This window comes from Neophocaena asiaeorientalis, unplaced genomic scaffold (assembly GCF_003031525.2).
Source record: "Neophocaena asiaeorientalis asiaeorientalis breed wild unplaced genomic scaffold, Neophocaena_asiaeorientalis_V1.1 scaffold197, whole genome shotgun sequence".
Taxonomy (NCBI): domain Eukaryota; kingdom Metazoa; phylum Chordata; class Mammalia; order Artiodactyla; family Phocoenidae; genus Neophocaena; species Neophocaena asiaeorientalis.
Genome location: NW_020174703.1, coordinates 951,615 through 960,918, shown reverse-complemented (window position 1 = coordinate 960,918; position 9,304 = coordinate 951,615). Strand labels below are relative to the sequence as shown.

General features: G+C 38.0%; 1 long non-coding RNA gene across 1 annotated transcript in view; it reads left to right on the top strand.

Annotated features, from left to right (window-relative positions):
• The window catches only part of LOC112409289 (uncharacterized), a 13,712-nt gene extending 5,562 nt beyond the window's left edge, over nt 1–8,150 (top strand). The window contains exons 2-3 of the long non-coding RNA XR_003005134.1: nt 2,352–2,439; nt 7,613–8,150. This is a non-coding gene — a long non-coding RNA (uncharacterized LOC112409289). The remainder of the gene's footprint in view (nt 1–2,351; nt 2,440–7,612) is intronic.
• Nucleotides 8,151–9,304: the final 1,154 nt, after the last annotated feature.

Sequence of the window (9,304 nt, the reverse complement as noted above, 5' to 3'; positions counted from 1 at the left end):
CTCTGTTTCCCCCAGTCCTGTCGAAGTACTGCAATCAAATCCCACTAGACTCCAAAGTCTGATTCTCTAGAAATTCCTCCTCCTGTTGCCGGACCCCCAGGTTGGGAAGCCTATTGTGGGGCTCAGAACCTTCACTCCAGTGGGTGGACTTCTGTGGTATAAGTGTTCTTCCACCCAGTGGTTATGGAATTTGATTTTATTCTGATTGCACCCCTCCTACCATCTCACTGCAGCTTCTCCTTTGTCTTTGGATGTGGCGCATCATTTTTGGTGAGTTCCAGTGTCCTCCTGTCAATGACTGTTCAGCAGTTAGTTGTGATTCTAGTGTTCTCACCAGTCCATCAGTATTTTGTTTTAAAATATCATCCCTTGAGGCAATGAAGCCTGCTAGGGGGAATATGTGTGTGTGTGTGTGTGTGTGTGTGTGTGTGTGTGTATATATATGAGGAACCTGAAGCCCAGTGAAGTTTAATGTTCTATTCTAGATATATATTTATTTACATATATATTTATGTACATATGTATTTATAAACGTGATGACAAACGAAAAATGGCTCCCTCCAACAGCTGATAAGCACTGGATAATTGTGTGTGTGTGTGTGTGTGTGTGTGTGTGTATATATATGAGGAACCTGAAGCCCAGTGAAGTTTAATGTTCTATTCTAGATATATATTTATTTACATATATATTTATGTACATATGTATTTATAAACGTGATGACAAACGAAAAATGGCTCCCTCCAACAGCTGATAAGCACTGGATAAGTCAATTCATTCACATCATGCAATTATTTAATACCTATGGTATTTAAGGCAGTGAACCAATAGTCAGAAGGTTCCATAACTAGTTCTATAGTCTTGATTCTGCCACTAACTCACTAAAACATCTTGAACAGGATCTTAACTTTCACTGGGTTTCAGTTTCCTCAACTATGAAGGGAGAGGCCTGGGCCAGACAACTAGTTCTAGTGTCCCATGGACCTGTGCCTCTCCTGTGAACAAAAGCGCAGCTAACATAGCTGATGTTCTAGCTTGAAAAGTAGACTGAACTCATATGAAATGAAAAACAATAATGTTTATAAAATACTAACCTGGATGACACAGTGTGAGAATAGTGAGGACCTGAAATGTCAGGAAAAGCTGTGTAGAAAATGCAAGTGATATTCCAATAGGTGTGATAAACAGAAAAGCTTTCCCATCAGCTTTTCTGATGGGAAAGGGAGTTACAGGCTTCACTGCCTCAAGGGATAATACTTTAAAAATACTAATAGACTAATAATGCAACTTCTTGATGAATTTCAGAGGTCCCAGAGTAATCATATCAGAAATGTTGGGGGTATATCTTTGAAACAAAAGAAGATGAATTATTTTCATAATTCTTGTTTGAAATGATTTGAATAAAAATATGGGGCAAAAGTAGGAAAGAAAAAGATATTTTAGGGGATCTTGCTCATTTTCCTTATTCAGACCTTTGAGTCAAATGCAAAAAAAGAGGCACCTGGCATCATTTCCAAATCACTATCTTTCTTATTGAAAATGCCAGGTCTGCAGGACCAAACCATATATATGCAAATTTGGCTTATATTCCTTTTGTTTTGTCACATGAGCAGGAACTACTTGCATGCACAACAGGCAATAAAGATAATTATTCCAGGGCTAGTCTGAGCTGACAAGATTACAACTCCCTCAGTCCCACCTGGGAAGCTTGCTGGGGAGCAGTGATTCCCCAAAAGAAACATCAGAGTTCTACTGTCCCACTTCCTTGGAGCATCCTTGCCAGACCATTATGGGGCTTGATTTTACACAAAAGAGATGATATTCCAGAGACAGAGCAAGGCATTCTTGAGGCTTGAAGGTACATTATGTTGAAATATGTGAAATTGCTTGGCTTCTACCACTGAATGGATTCTGAGGCCAAGCAGAGGTTCAGCATCAACTTCTTGTTGCAGAGTAATATATCTGCCCTGGGGCACAGGCAGGTTATCACCTGCAAAATCTGTGCCAGTCCGCAGAAAAGAAGCTTGCTATTTAGAAAGCACTCTTGCCAGAAATGTGCTGTGCCAGATGGACTACAACACACTTAGGAGACAATCTTTATTGGCAAGCAAACTAGGGAAGGCTTGATGTCCCTCTGCGTGCTTTATGCAGTCACTGCCCAAGAATCATTTGTGAGTGAATGACTGTGTCATTTTCATGATCTGTCTGTTTTTGTATTATTACTCATGGTCTTCCTTTCAACCCTCACCTAGTTCCCTACTCACTGATTCCACATACAGCCACAATAGTGTTTAGAAAGACCCATTTGGATTCTTCAACCACTGTCATTGATAACTACTGATTTTCTTTTAAGGCATAAACATTCAGTGGAGATACGCATCTGAAAGACTGGATGAATGACTGCAAGTATGTTCCTCCAGATTCTAGGATAGCAACAGAAGGTAACTTTCACCTAGAACATATATACCAACTTAGTGAAACTCTATTACTTGTAGTAATGTTTCTACTAATGTGGAAGATGACACTGTACTAAGCTAGAAGGAGCACTGGACTGGGTATAACATGAACAAAGTCCAACTTTGTCATGTACTAGCTATGACATTTGGAAAAGTTATGAGGGAGAGCAGAATACCCCACTCCAGAATATGCCACTTTGGCATGTGGATTATTTCGAGCTGAAGACAATTGGGGCTCATCAGACTCAAGAAAAGCTTTAGATAGGGGACCTGTATCAGGAAGAGAGCTATTATCCTGAATAACATTTTATACAGAAAGATTTAACTGTAAGACATAGCAACATTTGTTTACCCAACATTTGCTCTTCCCACCTTCCTGTGAATTGTCTTCCTTCCCTTTGAAACCCCAGGCCCCTACCCTCTACTCCTCAGCTCAGGATGGTATATAAGCCTCAATTATCTGACTGCTGGAAAGTCTCATATTTTTATGTGGCTTCCATACATATGAAATTTGTTTTTCTCCTATTAATGTATCCTATGTCAATTTAATTATTAGTCCAGCGAAAGAACACAGAAGGGAAAAGTTTTCCATCCTTAAATTTATATTGAACTCTTGTTGCCATTTAAATGAATAATAATATCTGTTCCAACACCTATCTTGCAGGAATGTTAATAGGATCAAAATAAAAGTATAAATATAAACACTTGGCAAACTTCAAAGATAGACAGATAGATGCCAGATAGATAGATGGATAGATAGATAAGCAGACAGTATCTTTACATTTAAGGCTTTTCTAGACCTGAATGTATCACTCCTTCACCTAAACTTCTAGAGAACTGATCATTACCATTCATTCATTTGAAATTTATAGATTTGAATTCTAATGCTATGTTTTATTCATTTCATTAAAAAATATCAAAACCCTACCCTGTGCCATATTCTAAGAGCAACCTCCTGCCACACAGAGCATAGAGCATTGGATATGAACAGTTTTTTTAACTCTTCAAGTGTTTGCACCTTAATCCTGCATCTATGCAATAAAGGGCCTAACTAAATGCCTTGTACATAGTAGGAGCTTAATACATCATTTCTATTTGAACCATGATTTTACCTGTCATTCATCAGATTGTCAATTAGGCAACTGATAACTATCAGTAGGGATTATCTGAGCAGTAAATAAAAGCTATTGTGTTAGAGGCCCTCTCCAGGCCTGCTGAACTCAGTTCCTGCCGGGTTTTATACAGTAGGAAAATTTTGCTGACAGCACATGCATATAGACTGGTCATACTTTTATGCCTGAGATGCATGTAGAATGCCTTATCTTTATCACAGGAGCCACAGATAATGTAGCAAGAAACTGCTGGTGTTAGAAACAAATTATACCTGGAGCTAAATCATCAGAGAAACTGGAAGTATTGGGTTGGCCAAAAATTTCGTTTGGGTTTTTCTAAGATGTTACAGAAAATCCCAAACAAACTTTTTGGCCAACCCAATACTTTTTGCAGTTATGCAGGCAATTTCAGAATGATATGGTTGAAGTGAAAAATCTGGGTAGCTTCTATTTAGAGGCACTGGAGACTTAGAAGAACTTCATCCAGGCCAGGCTGAACACCATTACCCACGGGAATACATCTCCCTTGGGAAATGGGAATTTTATAAGGTATGCCCATTGCACTGCTGCCGGCTTGAAGTCCTGTGTTTTCCCTGCTGAAAATGTATCACTTGAGTTTATAGCAGTAAAACATGACTTTTACAAGACTTGTGTGGCAGAGAACTCATTTCTGCTGAGGCTTAAATCCAGTCCGTAAAAGACTAATTCAGCAAAGGAAATGTGAATTGACAATAATATACCTCAGATAATTAAAAATAAACAGTAAAACAAAAGGACCTTCAAATAACCCAGCATATTCATCTATTCGTTCATTTATTCACTCATCAGATAATTCTGAGCTTTAGAGGCAGGGGACAGAATGATGCAGGATATGCATGGTCTCTGCCAAAATGGAGATATCACTGCAGCTCACTGTTACAAAAATTCATATTTGGTATATGTTGGATTATAATTCCTAAAACACCTACATATGCTATAAACCTGACAATCTGCTATGTCCTAAGAGGTAATGCCAGGAGAAAGAGAAGGTAAATAAGAGAAGGTGAATATTTAATCTAGGTTGTGTCACTTAAGAGTTCTTGAAAATCATTTAATTCTTACCAAATCAATTTTTTGCAAAGTCAATATTCTCACGTTTAAGATATGGACTATTGTGTTATGAGAAATTGTATGTTAACTTCTTAGTGCATAGTAGTGCCTCAATAAATGATAGCTATTGTTAATGAATGTCTGTACTCTAGATGCATTGCATACCTTCACCTACATAACCACTCCTCCAGCACACATATGCACAAAAATATACTAGAATGTAAGATTTGTGACAGCAAAGACTTTATGTCTTTTGTCTCCTGCTGGATCCCCTAGTCCCTAGAAAGGATTCTGGTACATACTGAAGACAGAAAAAATATTTTTAGTGAGTGAATAAATGAAAAATAGGAAGTATTGACTCCATTTTGAAGCTGAAAAAGTTGAAGTAGCCATACAAAGGTCCTATGATAAGATGCCTGTGACATAGAGAATCCCTCTGTACTTACTGCTGTATCCTGAGACTAAAGGATGGCTAACATGTGTTATGTTCCTGTTGACCTGATATTTTATGTTTCACTTTTATTCAATTAACTGAAGTTCGATCCAACTTCTCCATGCTTCTAAATTGGTTTAGGTCTTCTGTGCAAATAAGTACCAGTAGTCTACCACTTCTCAAGGGATCGGCTCTCTCAATTTACAGTGTTCCTAAACACACTGAGTAGACAGGCAGACATTGTTTTCAAATATTTCAAAGAAAAAGAACTAAAGAAGAAAAGTATCATTTAACACCATCTCTTCTTATTGATCCACACAGAATTCACTATATTTTAAAAATATGTAGTCTTTCATACACTCTTGAAGTTTGGAAAGTGCTGCCTGTTATAATTATATCTATTCCATCAGATATTTAATAATAATCAGCTCATTTTGCCACTTTTCTCATTCAAACAAAATATTAATTTTAAATGGTTTAAATCTTTAATAATGATTACAACTCATTTATTCAACAGGGATAGAATTTAATGGAGTGGCTCCTTGGTAAAACCCATAAAGAAGACAAGAGAAGTTAAAGGGGCAATCTTCTCCTACTTAGAATGAGCAGTATAACACAGGACCCTAGAAACACTTAGAAAATGATAGAGACAGCTCACGATTAAAAGCCATAATGAAAGAATATGATAATAAGTGTTATAGACATTAACAGTATGGAGAGATCGGGGGTTGGAATGATCAGAAAGTTTAACAATGGAGGAGGAACTTTAATAGGAGTCTTGAAAGATCTGTGGTCTCTCCCTACTCTCCACACTTATTTTCTAACCATTAGCTACAGTAATGAGCATGGTACATTTAGAGAACAGTAAGGAACCCTGCCTGGCAGATAGTTCAAATGCAGCCTTCCAGGCACTCTCACACAGCTACCAAACCGTTAGGCTAACAGCTCACACAATAACTCTTTGTAACCTGAGACACAGAGACTTAGGCACACCTCTCTTAATGCCAAGACCCTGCCAAAGGGTCAAGGGAGACTGGAGGGTACTGCACTTCAGTACCATTTCATAAAAAGTCCATATGAGTAGCTACGGTACCCTTAGTGGGAAATTTTTTTGTATCTTAACTTGTTCACTTGTAAGCACTAGAATAAGAACAAATTTTAAGGAAAAAATTCATAACAAAAATTAAATGGAGAATTATGCATTAGAGTTGATATTCCTACAAAAGCTTAATACTTCCTAGAGGTAGACTAATAATATCTACACACATGCCTGGGAAGCTCCATGGACAAGATACTACAAGCTAACTGAAGAGAGAGCTTTTATAGTCAGCCCTTGTTGAGAAGAGTCATAAATTACTAGTGACTAAGAATAAAATAATATGATTTTTCATATTGCAAAAAATGTGCACAGAGAATATGTGAGAGGAGAAAAATTATGAAATAGTTTCTTATAAAGGACAAATGTAGTTGTGATAGAAAAAAATATACATAACTAGTTGCTTATTTGACTTTCACCAAGGATCTAGCTAGCTCTAGAATTGTCTCCAGATGTAGACTGGAGTCCTAGCATTATAACAATCAAAAAAAAAAAAAAAGGGCTTCCCTGGTGGCACAGTGGTTGAGAGTCCACCTGCCGATGCAGGGGACACGGGTTCGTGCCCCAGTCCAGGAAGATCCCACATGCCGCGGAGCGGCTGGGCCCGTGAGCCATGGCCGCTGGGCCTGTGCATCCGGAGCCTGTGCTCCACAATGGGAGAGGCCACAACAGTGAGGCCCACGTACCGCAAAAAAAAAAAGAGGAAGAAGAGGAAGAATCAGGAAATCTTCTAACCCCAAAGCAGGAGTCAGGAGTCTTATGTGCTAATCTGTTGCCAATTAATCCTATCAAGTGCTTACATCATACTAGTTCATTCTCAAAAATCCCCAAATCTCCACTTGGAAATCTGCTTTAGATTTTCCCCACACCACTTCCATCTTTTCTTTCTTTCATTTCCTTAAGCAATTCTCCAATTGTTCTCTCCTTTACTCAGCTGCCTATCCCAAGAATGTACAAGCAATATACCACCCCACTCCAAGAGCTCACTCATAACATTTGAGTCACACAATCCCCTCAGTCTCTGATTCATCTCCTGCAATTTCATGATGATGTATGCCAATAGACCTCTGTGGCCCTGAGAAAATTTGAGTAGGCAGGGCTCGTCCTTGTATACACCATAGTTCGTTTTCTGCCTTCCTACTGTGCTGTGCAGTTCTCTCTACTCTCAAATTCCTTGTTTCTCTTATATCTTGTCTACTCTCCCTGTGGCCAAAAGTTTTCCCCAGGAGGGAGTTAGCTATTAGTCATTTATACCTCTTTTGAGTCTAATTAAGAAAGATCATATCTCAGGATAATTACAACCTAAGCTCATCACGAATAACATGTTGAAAGGCTTGACATACAGGTAAGGATTCTAAATGACAAGAGTGGAAAAGATGTTTTCAGGGAATCCTTTCAGAAACGACATTTTCTATCCACCTGCTCCAGGTGGAAGATATGGTGAAACTTGCAGTCCTCTCTTCTTTTTCCTATCCTCTGAGTCAGAACTGCAGACAGCTTCCTTCCTTACTGAATTTACAGCTGAGTATTCACAGTTGACACCTGTCTGTCAGGTAAGTGTTGAACTCCTGGGAGGCACATCCAGGGGTTGGGGAGAAATTTATTCCAAAAGGATCATGCTCTTTATTAACATCAATCAGTCAACATCTGAACATCACCCTTCACTGTGACTCTACAGATTCCCTATGGGACATGTACTTACAATGCCTTGCTATGTCAGACTTTTCAGTCACTTAAAAAAAAAAAAAAGAAAGAAAGAAAGAAAAAGGAAAAGGAAAGAGAGAACTAGTACCCATAACCTCATAAGCTTTGCTTCTAGTGCCTAATTATTTGGATACTATGTGGTGCCCACTGATGGGTGGGGCGGGGAGTCAAATATATAGCATGTACATTTGTGAGAAATTCTGTGTTCTTATAAGCTTAAAATTTAGACTTGTCTCTTTTTTTTTTTTTTTTTTTTTTTGCGGTACGCGGGGCCTCTCACTGTTGCAGAGCACAGGCTCCGGACGCGCAGGGTCAGCGGCCATGGCTCACGGGCCCAGCCGCTCCGCGGCATGTGGGATCTTCCCAGACCGGGACATGAACCCGTGTCCCCTGCATCGGCAGGCGGACTCTCAACCACTGCGCCACCAGGGAAGCCCTAGACTTGTCACTTTTAAAGTGATTTTGCTATATAATAGTACATGAAATGGAAAAGCAAAGGAGGGGCATTGATAAAAATTGTGAACCTCAATTATCTTCTAAAAAAAATACTCTTTGTACTAGTTTCATCTGTATTATAGACATCTAGAAGTCAGATCCAATGTAATATTCATTTCCATTTCCCTAAATGCATGTCACCAGGTACAAGGAAAGGGCTTAATAAAAATTTCTTTAAAAAAAATTTAATGGAGAAGTGTTGCTTCAAACAGACAGGGCAATGCATTGCATTCCAAATTCTATCTTTAGCAGTGATCACAGATAACCTACAGGCAAGTATTCTTTTTATTCATTACAGCAATACCAAAATACTGAAATAGAATAATAAGCATTCCTAGCTTACTCTTTTATAGCCCATTTTGCCCCAATTACCCATATAGTTATCAGAACATCTTTTTACTTTATGTTCAGTGTTAACTGTAGGTTATTCTATTTATTGAAACACACTCTCACAATTCACCTATAATTTAGAGAAGTTTTAGATAATACACTTTTTAAAATCACATACATTCCTTCATAAAATTTTCTAGAACATATATTCAATCTATATTCATAACTAATTAGCATACACCCTGACTTCAGAAAATATTTTTCCCACCATAGATTTCTTACAATTTTTAAATTAGTTTGTATTTTATGATGAAAAAGATGAATTTCAAAGCTACCAATTTTGATAGCCATAATCAAATAATTCTAGAAATACTGAATAAATCTGTGTAAGCACATATTAAACATTTTTAAATGATTTAATTACTGGAAATAAATATCTACTTGGTCTATGTTAGTTATCTTATTCAAGTCATGCAACCGAATCATTCGAATGCCAGTTAAATATATACAATATCTAACTCCTAAACTACTTGAACAGGGAATCATCACATAAAGGGCATAAGTGTCACTGAGAGGTGGTATCATATTCTG